Here is a 15,180-nt window from a genome sequence, read left to right as displayed (position 1 = left end):
GAAGTGAAATTGACAGTCATCAGTCAAAAGGAAAACGTAATTAATCATTGGCTTATTTTCATTTTTATTTTTTTTTTAACAAGAAAAGGTCGATTAGTTTAGTCCAGAACATAACTAGAAAACCTTCTGATGTTTTTTGCTTTCCTTTTTGTTGTTGTTGTTGTGTGGTCTTAAATGTCATAGCTCTCTACTGAGCTTGGAAACATGATCAACCTGTCATGAAATACTGGTCCACCCGACATCTAGTTATATATTAATTCCATGTACAATAATTTAGCCAAGAAATCAGAGGGGCCTGTCAAGTAGGCGGTGGAGTACCTTGAAGCAAAAGATATTGGATTGATTTTTATGTGTGGCCAACAAAAAGTATTTTCTAGTTATAGTACAAATTTATTTGCAATATCAACTGCCATTCTAAACAGGTAGCTTCATGGGGAAAACACGTCCAGAAAGAATGCATGGATGGTGTTTAAAGACATATCATTGATTATGACTAGTCATTTTGGAACTATATTATAACCCATTTTCTTGCTAACTTGACCAGGATAAAAGAGACAGCTCAACAGCAAAAGAATATTTTGTACTTAATCCTCTGCTTTATTACAATTTTAAGCTTGGAAGGCGACAACCAAAATTAATAACAAAGCATAACAAAGAAAAAGTTGGTTTATATCGATAGATTAGCAGAAACTCAACAAAAAGGAACAAAAGATATTTTCAAATACTAAAACTCAACCAAGTACAACAAAAAGAGGTTTATATGCATTTCCACTCCTTTCTCTAAAGTCCTCTTCAATTGATTGAAAGGTAGAAATCATGATTCAGTTATACAAAACGAGAAAAAAAATTTATTGTATTGAAATGTCAATTACCATAATAATATCCACTAGAAGGGGCCAGATTAGCAGCCAGAGCACCGGTGGTAAAGGTCCATTGCAAATGCGAAATAGCCGTATTTGTTGACTTTAAAGCTAGTTGAATAGCCCCTCGGAAACATGAGAAAAAGTAAGCGTCAAGATGTAGATGTTTTTGTATAAATAAGTGGGTACAAATATGCACATATATGTATGTATGTATATATATATATATGTATATAGATGTTTTTGTATAAATAAGTGGGTACAAATATGCACATATATGTATGTACATATATATATGTATATATATGTATATATATATGCTTGAGCAGCCATAAAATCATTTGTGTACCGTGATTGTAACTTGATAAATAAGATGATAAATTAAGGAGAATGAATGAACATATATACCCGAAATGGCTGTGCCGTGGTCTTATAATTGTCTCTGGTTAGCTTGGCTATATTTAAGCCTTTTTTCTCTATCTGTTTTTGTTTACTTTCTTCTAATTCTATAATGATTTATGTTAATTGATGTAATTGTCGTTGAAAAACCAATAACTAATCTCGGATAATTTATAACCGTCAATCCTAGGCTTTTCATGTAATGGGTAAAAGCGACATTAATTTCAGTTTTAAATAATGAAAATGAGAACTAATGTGTTTGTATAGACTAATTATAAAAAATTCAGTAATAATAATAATAATATTGATAGTAATAATGATAATAATAGTAATAATAAAGGTGATATTGTTATGCTTTAATTACTATGAGAAAATTTGCAATAGCTCACCAGGAAAAGTTGTGATCAGTGAATAGTATCATGTTCAAAATTCAACTCAGCTGCGGAGAGAGTTTGTGCAAACAATAAATAAAAAGCTCCAAAACCGTTAAACAAAAAACGCTAATAGCTAGTCTGGTTTTCTAGGCAAATGGCACTGCCACAGACAGTGTAAACAAATACTAAATAATATCTTTGAACTTGAAGAACCAAATTTCATTGAAAAAAATAAACTAGTTAAATTCATAGGATAGAAAAACTAGCCGTGTACAAACTAACGCTAGATAGGAAGTGGTAGACTCAATCGGTCAAAGAAAATACCACTTTTGGCAATGCTATTATGAGTGCGTTTGGTAATACTTTTTGGAGCCTAAAATCACTTCTTTAGTCATAGAAGTTGATAATTGTGTTTGGTAAAAATCATAAAAAATAAATTTTAAAGAATTTTTGAAGAATCTACAGTCAAAATCAGAAGCAGCCTAAAGACAATTTTAACTTTTAATTATATAACATATTAAAAATAAAACAAGTAATAATAGGTTATTAAATAAATAATTAATAATTAATATATCAATCATATACTGTGTTAATTATAATCTATTAATTAGTAAATAGTTGGTAAATAAAAAATAAAAAATAATTACTCAATTAATAATTAATATTAAATTATAATTATCAATATGCAATATATTAATCAATAATAATTAATAATTGATAATTAGTAATTAATCATTATAAAAAGAATAATTACCAAAAATTGATCATGTGATATATCAAATACTAGATTATTAAATAAACATTAGTAATTAATTAAATAATTATTTAATTATGTAACTAAAAGTTAATAATTTAAGTAGTAAAAGGAATATTAATAAATTATGTATATATTAATTATTTATCTTAATACACTAATTAATTACTTATAATCTAATACACTATTTTAATTATTTAGCATATTAATTTATTATATATATAGTTTAATTACTAATATACTCATTAATGATAATTTATCCATTATTATAATGTTATTAATATATTAAATTTTATATGCTAAATAATTATCAATTATTAATTACTTTATATATTAATTTAAGATTATTAATTACAGTCATCTTAACTACCCACGAAAATTTAACCTCACAATTTACTAAACGTTATTACATTGCTTTTGGAACCAGCAACACTTCTATAATTACAGTTTATCAAACACTCAGCTGTTTTTTATAACAGCTGTTTTTTCCTTCAGCACAGCTAAAAGTAATTTTTTTCAAAATCTATAGCACTACCAAACTTGCCCTATATGGCCTATACAAAATTACATTACATTCGATTCTTTAAAAATCATATTATACAATTAATAAAACAATTTCTCAGAACCTCACAAATTCTATTGATCTCCGGTTATATTATTGTTAATCTCAACCAAAAAAGTTCCAATCTCCACTAGTCCAGAGGGAAGAGACACAAGATTTTTCCTGTAAACTTTGGAATGTAGTAGTGACTTTTTTTTTTTTTTTTTTTGAGTGAATAGAGAATAACTAGAATCAAGAATTGCTGGTATGTCGACCAAGTCCCCCATTCAATACTATTAGGAAAAACTACCGCTTAGAATAGAATGTCGTACTAACTTATAGTGATGTGTTAAGTAAAAGGTATAATTACTTATATATTTGTTCTACGCCTTTGGAGCATGGTACTACCCAATATTTAGCAAATAGTCACAAGAGCTGCAAAAGAGTTCTATCTCAAAAAATTAATTAAATAAATGCAAGATTTACATCATTATAGGGCTTACCTTTCTGTAGTAACGTTAAGTCAAGAAGTGATAATTTTGTGTTAAGAAAATGCTACAGGCCACAGTTTGAACAAGTAGTCATCATCATCTTCACTTTTTCTGGTACACAGAAAATTGCATGAAGTAAACCAAAAACGACCCAAATGATGAGCAGACAGTTACCCAACTTTTCATTGCTATTTTGCTTAATTATAATCCAAAAGGAACATATTTTGTGTGCACCATCATTTCGATTATCTGTTTTCAGCTATACTTTTCAGTTTTCAGCTGAGGCCAATTTACACCTGAAGAGAATGAGTTTTGGCTTTATACGTTAACAACAATTAGGCTTTATATGTGTGTTTGATTGTTTTTGGGCATGCATGTATGAGATAACCATTTCATCAATTAGGTTATATATGTTTGATTGTTCTGCTAATTATATCCAATATCATGCTATACACACCTGTTTGATTGGATCTGCTTGTCATTAATTATTCTATGTTTACATCAAATCCTCTCAACTGTTTATGCAAATATTGCCTTGGAAACATAACTATTCTATTTCAGTAAAGTTCCATATCGCTATCTCTATGTGTGGAGGATGGTTTAAGTTTTTTTTTCTTCAACATGCTAGCTCGCTTGCTTTCAAGTTATTTTTTCTTTTTTTTTTTTAATTTTTTTTAAGCTTTTTCTCAACATGCTAGCTCGCTTGCTTTCAAGTTATTTTTTCTTTTTTTTTTTTTTAATTTTTTTAAGCTTTTTCTTTTTTTTTTTTAAATTGTATTTGATCAGAATTTTTATCTAGGCTTCAACATCTTGCTTTCAAGCTTTCTTATTTTGATTTGTTTTTTGTTTTTTTAAATTGCATTTTCAGCCCTTTTCCTTTATGTTTTTAATTCTATTTTAAATGTATTTTGATGACTGTAGAATTGTGGATGATGGTTTTAAAACTTTTGTTCTTCAACATATGCTAGCTTGCTTGCTTTCAAGTTATTTTTCCTTTTTTTTTAAAATTTTTTTTTAAAAAGTATTTTAAGCTTTTTCTCATTTATGTTTTTTAATTGTATTTTAATGTTTTTTTTTTCATAATTTTTTTATCTAGACTTCAACATGTTAGTTTGCTTGCTTTCAAGCCTTTTATTTTATTTTGTTTTTTTTTAAATTGCATTTTCAGCTTTTTTTCCCTTTCTGTTTTTTAATTCTATGTTAAAATATGATTTTTTCATCAATTTTTTTTACGTATAGATTATATAGAAGTGTACATGAATGTTGCACCTTTTGTTTCTTCAACTCCTTGCCTTCACACTCTAACATTTTCTTCCATATTTTGTTGCATGTTTTTGCTTTAGCATTTGCTTGTTCTTTTTTTCTTCTTCTTCTTCTTTAAATCTTGTGTTTTAATTGTTTCCAATTAAAATATTTTTTTCATTGATTTTCTCTTTAAACACCTAATTTAGTATCTTTTTTTATTTTGATAAATATTTTAACCTGTGAATCTACATACTTTTTAGTATATATCTATACTATTTATAGTAGAGAAGATGTATTATTTTTTTAACTTTTTTTCCATCCGTCATTATGCATAATTTGAAATTGTTGATTTTCATATAACTATAATTTTATTTAGGTTAAAATTTGTAACTTCCGAATAAGTTTACACTGTTATTGTAAATTTTTTATGGTATCATTTTTTTTAGTTTGAAATATAATTAGTAGTTAGCTATATTTATTTATGCTTATTGTTATTAAAATATTATTGTCATCCCTATCAAAAGAAAAAAAAACATTGTTAACATGTGATGTTTACATTCAACTTAAAATATAAGTTAAATTATCATCATACTTATTTAAAAATTTTCAAAGATAAAAAAATTTTGTATGGAAATATTAATTACTTATCAAACTTAATATTTTAAATAAATTTTAAAAAACACATACAAATTGCAATGATAAAAAAAAAAAAAATGTTTCTAACGGAGATGTCCCTAAGGCACGCCTCCAATACTAGTAAGTTAAATATCTACACACATACATACACAAATCCATATTGTTTTCTTGAAATTTCCGAAATATGCGTCCCTTAATATCATTTCTTTGTTTGGTGCCCTCTTAGAATTATGCCCCTTTTGATTTGATTTTATAGGACAAAAAGAGAATCAAGATTTAGTAATTTTTTAAGAAAGACATAAATATATATTCATAAATATATATTTATGTCTTTCCTTATAATTAAATGTGCATTTATGCCCGTACTTTAATCTCCTCCTTAGTTTGGTGCCCTCTTAGAATTATGCCCCTCTTCCTTTACTAATGTATATTTATGTCTTGTATTGACCCTCTTGTTTTGTCTTTCCTTATGATTTTTTTTTTTAAAGAAAGTCATAATACTAATCATGTCTCTCCTTAGATGGGTATTCCTCTAATTCTTCCTTTTCTTTTTCTAAACATAAGCACGAAGAAGGATATTCATATTTCCAAAAAATGGGCCACAATTAAGGGCTTTCCCGATTAGGAGAAGCATTACAAAAGGTTGAGCTTTTTTCACAACAATTTCTTGTTACATTTTTAATCACAACATTTTTGTGTAATTAAATATCACTTCTAGTCACAAATGTTCATTTAATCCTAACTTTTGGTGTGACTAAGACTTTTAGCGATGTGGTTTTTAGTCGCGGAAAATATTTTAGTCACACCAAAAAGTTTTTGTGATTAAAAAGTCTATGGCAAAAAGTTTTAGTCACAACATAATTTTGTAACCAAATGCATATCAGTTATAAGGTTGTGACTAAAAGTACATTTAATTACACAAAAATGTTGCGAGTAATTTTTATTTATTTATTTATTTTGTAGTGACTTCGACAAACGCTAGCTTGTCTAGCTAGATCTACCTAATAGTTCAAATGTCTTTTCAGCAAAGAGAAAAAAGTTTTTAGTTAATTTGGCTATCAAAATACACTCTAGATAAGATGCTTGATGTCCACACCAATAAAACTTCTGAACTGAAAAAATAATTAATTTCGTGTTTGGCTTAATGTCTTCCACATATATATCCCAAAATTGGGACAATATGCCAATGAACTATATATCTATATACGAAGTCTACCAAATAATGTTAACGTACATACTTCTACACAACGGAATTCATCGCTCATCTAGGGGCAGCAATTCGTGTTATCGTGTCGTGTTGACCCCTTCAGTTGATACGGTAAGACTTGACACGAACATGACCCGTTTATTATTCGTGTCAAAATACAAAACTCAAACACGACCTATACATTGACGGGTTTACACGACATGACACGTTTAACCCGTTTATTAAATATGTCATAATAGTGTCGTGTCAACCTGTTTCTAATAACCTGTTTATAAAGCGTGTGATAATGAGGTCATGTCAACCTATTTCTCAACATAGGTAACAAACAGGTTGTAATTGTGTTGTGTATTCATGTTACTCAAATATGACACGTTTAATAAACGGGTTACGGTGGGTCAATTACGGGTTAACCTGAAAAGGACACACTATTTAGTCGTGTTTCACAGGTTTGACTTGATTTTAACCCAAACTTGTTTATGATAAACCTAAACCCGCTAACTTTGTGCAAGTTTCGAGTCATGTAGTCGTGTCTCTACTCAGATTGTCAACCCTACTTTCACCCTTATACTTACCTAGAAATTTTTTTTTAAATTATGACAGTATCTTAATAAGTAGGTCCACACCATTAGAATGGTCCTCCAAACATGCCTGTGGTTGGATATCATAATCAATAAAGATATTCTCAGTAGATATAGCACAAAGGATAAAAAAGCAAACATTGGACCTTTTCCCTCCCCACATTAATCTTTTATTACCTTTGAAAACGCTGTAAAATTATTTAGGGAACCAAAAAAAAAGCCACTATACATGTATCAAATTAAACTCTTCATCGACCAGCAAAAAAAAAAAAAAAAAAAAAGGAAGAAGAAAAAAACTCTTACTTCACTTTAACAGTGAATAAATATTAGCCAGTAATTAAGCAAAAAGTCGTTGAAGTCTTAGCTAGGGTGAAGACAAAAGAGTTATATATTAAAAAGATAAATAAATAAATCTATAATATTTTGTACAGGAGTACTTACGGTATAGAAGAAAATATCATGCCCCAATTCTTGCCATATTGGGCAAATAGTTCGTCCCCTAAAAACTACAGATCCGGAATGATCTGTGAAATAGTGAAGATCACAATGAAAGAAAAAGAGACCTATTCCTAGATGGGAAGTAATTGTTAGGGCTGTAAATTTCAACCACAGAATGAATTTAGTACACTACTAGGGCACAGAACTCAACCATAGGGAAAATTAATGAAAGCATTGTAGTAGTACTAATTGGGTGACCATGACTTTTTGGGGTGGTTTTTTTTTTTTTTTTTTTTTTTGGTAATATGCTCTCTCATTGTCACCCACTCCAAAATGTTGTTGTACATTCATCACCCCTATCCCTCATATATAGTTCAGTAGTTATCTACTCTTTGAAAGCAACATTGGTACAACCCCAGCAATGCTATATTGTTATCATGTGGTCCTTGTAATTATGTCAGTCTAAAGAAGTCATGCTCAGCTATGAGAGAGAGAGAGAGAGAGAGATAAAGACAAACAAAAGAGAGAGAGATATATATGGTGAGAAATATATAAATCATGAGTGTTGTAGAGGCTATGCAAATATTATATGGAAAGAAAGAAAATTGCTGATCAGAGAAAGGATAGGAAATAGGAGGTGAAGAAAGAGGGCTTTTAATTGTTTAGGACTATTACCATTTTCACACAAAGACTTGTGGGGTTTTTAGTTTTGTCGATTTGTGATTGGTTAGGGCTTTGGATGTCTTTCTATACGGCAGTGGCAAGTACAAGCATAGATAGGCAACTCTCTTTGACAATGAGAGAGAGAGAGAGAGAGAGAGAGAGAGAGAGAGAGAGAGAGAGAGAGAGAGACAGAGCATTTTGGCTCTAAAGAAAAGTTAAATAGATAAGCACGCATGGGAGTGAAACACAACAACATTCTAACATCGATGATAGATTAGACAATGAAAGAGAGAGAGAGAGAGAGAGAGGAGAGGAGAGAGAGAGAATTGGATGGTTTTCTCTTTTAAGAGACAGCGACTTTAGGAAGAAAAAAAAAGAGAAAAAAAAAAAAATAGCAAGACACACCCCAGTCAAAGGAGAGCGTTGTCATTGAGAGCAGGCCTCACAGTAATATGCTCCTTTTGTGAAATAATTGTCCTTGTCTCTAGGGTTGGAGAGCCACGTGTAGGTTCAAAAAAAGGCTCATGGCATCTCCTATGAAAGAAAAATTAAGAAGAATTCTTTCGGATTTTCTATTCGGTGCTAACCTAGTTAGAACTCGTCTTAGCATCAACTCTTTTTTTTTTCTCTTTATTTATAAAAATTAAAGAAAAAAATAAAACATACTTAACTAGTAAGACAAATTTTAATCGTTAATTTTTTTATTGAGTTCTATCAAATTATTAATATTTAACTTAATTTGACGTAATTTTACTACGTGCAGTATTTCATAATTGTATCTTACTAATAGAATATTTCTTTCATACACTACCACAATTAAAAAATAATAATTAAAAGTATTTAAAAAAAGAATGATTTCTCATTTGAATATACCCATTATAAACACATAGAAAAACTTAGAAAGATATTTACCTGACGCATAAACTCTGTCTATCTGAGAAGTGGTGTTTAATAACATGAAAAGAATTGAAGTCTAGGCAAAAAACTTTAAGTGAGGGATTTAAATCTGTTGTCTAATTTTGATGTCTTAATTAGTGTCTAACAAATTAAATCGTGTCACGTCATGTTAAAAATTTAAATTATTTTTTAACTTATTCTTTTGTGCTTATTATGAAATGATGTGGTATGATTTAATCGTTTTGACACCAATTAAAACACCAAAAATTAGACAACAAAATTGAATCCTTTCGTGAGTAGTACTGTACATTGAGAGAAAGAAAAAACTTTAATGTCTAGTTAAATTGGTTTCCTCAAAAATCTGTGGGGCATACAACGGGGAAGCATAAAACCGAAGTCAGTTTGTAATATATAGTTATTTATTATTTATTATTATTATTATGATAAAAAAGAAGCCATCTGATAATCACGTGAAGTGGTGGCACACAACACAAATACTATGTGGTTTCCTGTCCACTCACTATCCTCAACATTGGTTCTGAGTCTCACTCTCACACGACCAACTTTTTGAAAAAAGGTGTAGAAAAGATGGCTCTTTAGTTTGTCTGCAATAACTCCCCTCCCCTCCTCTTGTCCTTCTTTACCTCTATTAACCATACATCTTTATTATTATTATTATTATTATTATTATTATTATTATTATTATTATTATTGTCATTATTAATAATATTGTAATATAGTTTTTTGTGGGGTTTATTAAAAAAAAATATAGTTTTTATACGCAGGGTTCTTTCTATAAATACATACTCCTCTTCCTTCTCAAAACCCTCATACAAGAACCTTTGTGATCTCTCCACATTGCTCACCAGAATCTCCATTCTCTCTAGAGCTCCAAGGCCTCCTTCGATCAAGATCTAGGTAATCTTGTTACAATTTGTTTCTCTAGCTCCCTCATACAATATGACACACACACACATGATACATTTACGTACTTTATGATCACCATTAAGCTAGCAGATGTCTTTCTCAAGCTATATATACTGTAAAGAGCATCAACAGTAATACACATGGCTGTCTTTCTCATTGTCGCCCTAACCCATGATTTTTTTGTTGGTTTTTTTTTTTTTCATTTTTTTTTTTACAGTGAAAGAAAGAGAGCTGCTGTCCAGCTAGGTAGAAAAACAAAGAGAAAAAAGGAATGATGAATTGAAAAGGATGGAAGTCTAGCTAGTTGGTCCTTTCTCTCTCTGATCTCTCTCTCACATACAATATTATACCTCTACTATATATTAGTATACTATTAACAAAACTTGGTCAATCTTAAAGCCCCCTCTTACCGTCACCATGAGAAAGACTAGCTTTCTAGCTTAATATTTTTCAGTGTAATTTCAAGCCAACCAGCCAACAAATTACACACAAAAAAGGGAAAAAAAAATGTTCAACTTACCGCCAAACTCTTGGAATGTTAACAACAATGACCCCATTAACTCCTTTTCTCATGACCAATATTATTCTCATAATTTCCAAAAGCCTTTTCCGAACCAACAAGAATATCAATATAATTATACCCTCAATTCCAAACAAGAAGTGTCTCACCATCTTGATCATCCTCAATATCATTCTTGTACTGATCAGCCTTTGTCTTTCCCCAACGGTTACACATCTCCGTTTGAGGACCAAAACCTTTTGCCACAAAACAGTCATGGCATAAATGTTTCGCAGCAGTTCTACTACTCACAACCCTCCTTTGTGAAAGAATCGGCTGAGAAAACAAGTGATGTACTACTTCCATCTGAGACTTTTACTCCTACAATCACCGGCAGCAAATTAGTCAAGTTGGACTCGGATCGTTCGGGGGAAGATCTAAGCAAATCTGTTGCTCCTACTCACCAATATGATCAGCCGCAGATCCTAAGGAAGAGAAGCGGTGGCGGCTGCGGAGATAGTGGCAACAACAAGAGCAAGAAAAGGAAAGACCGCCATAGCAAGATTCACACCGGTACAACCCGACCGAGGCACCGGAGAATGAGGCTGTCCATCGACGTTGCTCGTGAGTTTTTCGATCTCCAAGAGCTCCTCGGATTCGAGAGGGCTAGCAAGACCGTGGAGTGGCTGCTCAGAAAGGCGAGATCAGAGATTAAGAAACTTAAGGACTCAAACAACGAAGGTGGCAGCAGTAGTACTTGTCCGGAGATGCAAACGTCTTCTCCGAATTCCGAAAGCTGTGAAGGGGCTTCGGGTTTGGACGAGGTGGGGATCAATGGAGAAGATCAAGGAGTTGCCGGTACTAGTAGCTCCAAGCCGCCTTTGGTAAAAGAGAGAAAGAAGTACAGCAGATCAAACTCGAAAAGGATTGCAATAAATCCGCTCGCAAAGGAGTTGAGGGAGAAAGCGAGGGAAAGGGCAAGGGAGAGGACACGAGAGAAAATGAGCAAAAGGGTCGAAAGGGTTGAGCCTGCGATACAAAATCATCGCGGCAGCAGCGGCGGGGGCGGTGGCGGTGGTTCGAGGACAAATATTGCAAATCATAACAAAGATCATGATGATCACGGCCTCAATATCAATCAACCTGCAAGCAACAAATCTGAGGAGAAACAACAAATGGGAGACCAATTACCAAACCAAAACATTGACATGAATAACAATATTGTTACTCCTAACTCCTCCCTTGGGGCTGTGATGCAGGTGTCTAGATATGATCAGCGTTATGAGTTTTCGCAGGAAATATTACCGATTTCGAATCCAAATGGCTGGAATATTGTCCAAGTATCAAATCATGATCATATTCTCCAAACAAGTACTACTAGTACTAGTACAACTGCACCTATTGTTGATTATGAGACATATTCTTATTTGGTGAATCATTTGGAGAAGTGGAACAATTCTTTGGTTGCTAATTCTGTGAGCAACTTTGGTACTACTTCTGGTGCTACTGGATTTGGAGTTCCCCAACAGGTAAGCTATATATTAACTCCACAACGCAAACTTTCCTGATATGATTTTTCTCTGGAAAAAAATATGCAAACAAATGAACTATCTACATGATTAATTGATGAGTAATATATGTACTTTTGTACTTGACAGCATCAGTTTAATCTTTCCAACTTTCAAGTCTTTGGCAACGGATTGGAGGGCTTCAACAACCCCCAAAATCTATGCTGATTACTTAGATTTATCTTGAGATCATGTGGTTTAATTGGTATGTTAATTAACTCATGAAGAAACAAATTAACTATGATGTTCACTGACCATTTTAATTTCTGTCATGGAAATGTAATATTGTAATGTAGGAACTGCTAATTATCTAGCTTCCTAGTACTCTTGTTTAGTTGTCTAGCATGACCTATAATTTAAATTATGGATTATGCACTCTTTCTACATGATGAATGATATTGTGTGTGCTTAATTATTCTGGTTTTGAAGATACAAGAGATGTGAATGGCATATTTTGTTAACTATGATTTGAGGTTTTAGAGGTACTGAATAATCCTAGCTATATATAATTATCTTGCAAGTTATTATATATATATATATATATATATTCTGATCATTTCCATGTAGTGGCTTTTCTATAGTATAGTAATCATATTCCCAAAAGATAAGAGGTGACAACTGAAAAATACATATACTAACTTGTTTCTTTGTACTTGAACTAATTGCATATTATTGAATGACCTTATTAGCTTATCTTTTTAGAAGGTGACTTATGAGTGGACACTTTAACGTTCCACTATCCACTTTCAAGCCATGTTTCTGAACTCCACTGACACCTCTAATAATCATGCATATATACAAAATTCGAACTAAATATATAGTTCTACTAAACACGAGAAATATAAAAACGAATGTTATTTATTCGAGTAGTTAAAAGATTCTGATTTAAATAACAAAAGACATATTGCAAAATGTGAAATGAGGTTCAAAACAACCTCAAGCTTTGATATCAAATTTAATATATAATTTAATAAAACAATAGGAAGAGTAAAGCTAATTAGAAATTCAGTTCAAGTTGCAGGACCACAAAAAATTCTATCTTTCTAAATGCATGGCTGAACAATATGATCTTAAGTATTTTTTATATTTTCCTATGCGTGAAAAGCCAATATATATATATATATATATATATTGACTTACAATAATAAGCAAGCATAAAGATTCCGTGTGGTGTGTATATATAGATATAGCGGTTAAGAAAGTTTGGAGCTTGACTCTAATCAGATGATATACAAGGAATGCTTTGATAATTAAAGAATAGTTGCGCTTTAAAATCTCTCTTTCTATGAAAGCAAAGTTTTATGTCAAGAGAATAATTTTATGTTGCTCTTTTGCAGAATTTCATGCAAGCTAGCTATATATTCAAGCATCATGGGAGAATTCAGCGAAAAAAAAGGTATTACCGGAGAAGAGTATATTTTTATGCATGCTTTCCTCATCTCAACAAATGAACAGAATTATGTACATAAGAAATATGCTGGGATTGGCTGTGGATGGAGGTTTCTAGAGTATATATAGTTTTACAAAAGACTTGCCTATATATATCAGCGGCTGTTTGTGGAGCAAAACTTGGTGATGACTGATCATATTGAATATCAAGCACTCTTCATCTTCGAAGGCAGTCTTGTCATAATTAGTATTTTAATTTCTTAGGTCGTTGAGTTTTATTTTTATTTATTTTTATTTTTCTTTCCTGTTTTCTTCCAAGGTATATTTATATGTATTCGGATGTTTCTTGTCACAATCCAGAACTTTTTTCAGTACGAAAATTGACACACTCACACGTTTATATTCATATATGAAGTAGTAGACTTCTAGTATATTCAATGGTACCATCAATATCATGGTAACATCCGAATGGTGCAATGGTAACGTGAGATTGAAATAATACTTCAAAAATTGTTGGGAAAAAAATACACCGTTACACTCACGCAACAGAAAAATAAATTGAAATAAAAATAACAAATAAATAAAGAAGACAAAGATTTAGATGGTTTGAAAAAATTTCTTATGTCCATGGACGGGAGAAAAAAATCCATTAACAGATGCAGAATTACACTCAACAAACTTTCTCACTTTCTCTCTCTACCCAAAACCCCTTATTCTTTCTCTCTTATTTTCTCTCAAAAGGAGACACTCTGTCTTCATACTTTTCTCTTAAAAGGAGACACTCTATCTCTATACTTTTCTTTGAGCACACATAAAACCTTATACAAAACACTTATTTATAAACTCCTAATGACGCTTGCCTAAAAAATAGAAAACAATAACTTACCTAAAAAATATAAAATATTAACTTTTCCAAACTAATTTGAGTCACATACCTAATAAAAATTTACATTCAAAATAAGTTTTATGATATTTTTCACAATGCAACATATATATAATAATCAATATTAGCTAGAGAAAGATGTATGACGTGCCATTAAGTGGGACGTGAACATTTGGAAGTAGAACATTTGGAAGTTTTGCTTAATTATTTTTGATGAAAGGATATGGTGATTAACATTTGAAACTTATCATGTGTTAATTATTTTATGTTGCAACTTATAAAGGTCAAGTCTAAGAATAACATTAAATATCTCTTTCTGATTGATAAGTATAGGGAAAACTAGCAGTAGTGCCAAAGGTCAAGTACATCAAAACATAAGGTGGAGACTTAAGGTGTTTTTTTGAGTGTAAATAACCAACAAATTACAAAAAACAATAAGAGCTCGTATTAATTCAGACCATATAATTTTATGAAAAATGATGATCACTATATAACACTTGTATAACCAACAAATAGGATAATTAGTTACATAAAAATATCGTTTAGTTATAAATTTTTCGCAATTGATTTGTCTTTTTTAGAAACTATGAAAGTATCTTTTAAATTTATGACCAAAAAAAAAAAAACAACAGAGTGAAATCATATAATTTAATTTATGTACGTTACTGATTAATACATAACAATAGTGGACTAGAACCTTCATCATGCCAAGATAAAAATACCCTTAAATAATGTTTGAAAAATATTTTAAACATTTTAAAAATATAATCCAAAGATAGAAAATAAAATTTCAAAAAAAAATCTCATATTTGGAATCGCATGTTGTTAATA

General features: G+C 30.8%; 1 long non-coding RNA gene across 1 annotated transcript; it reads left to right on the top strand.

Annotated features, from left to right (window-relative positions):
- The first annotated feature begins 11,945 nt into the window (after positions 1–11,945).
- Positions 11,946–13,714, top strand: LOC21405121. Its single transcript, XR_002903495.1, has 3 exons — positions 11,946–12,038; positions 12,168–12,282; positions 13,415–13,714. It is a non-coding gene; the product is annotated as an uncharacterized LOC21405121 (long non-coding RNA).
- Positions 13,715–15,180: the final 1,466 nt, after the last annotated feature.

This window comes from Morus notabilis, unplaced genomic scaffold (assembly GCF_000414095.1).
Source record: "Morus notabilis unplaced genomic scaffold, ASM41409v2 Scaffold16, whole genome shotgun sequence".
Lineage (NCBI taxonomy): Eukaryota > Viridiplantae > Streptophyta > Magnoliopsida > Rosales > Moraceae > Morus > Morus notabilis.
This window is presented reverse-complemented; position numbering and strand designations above follow the sequence as displayed.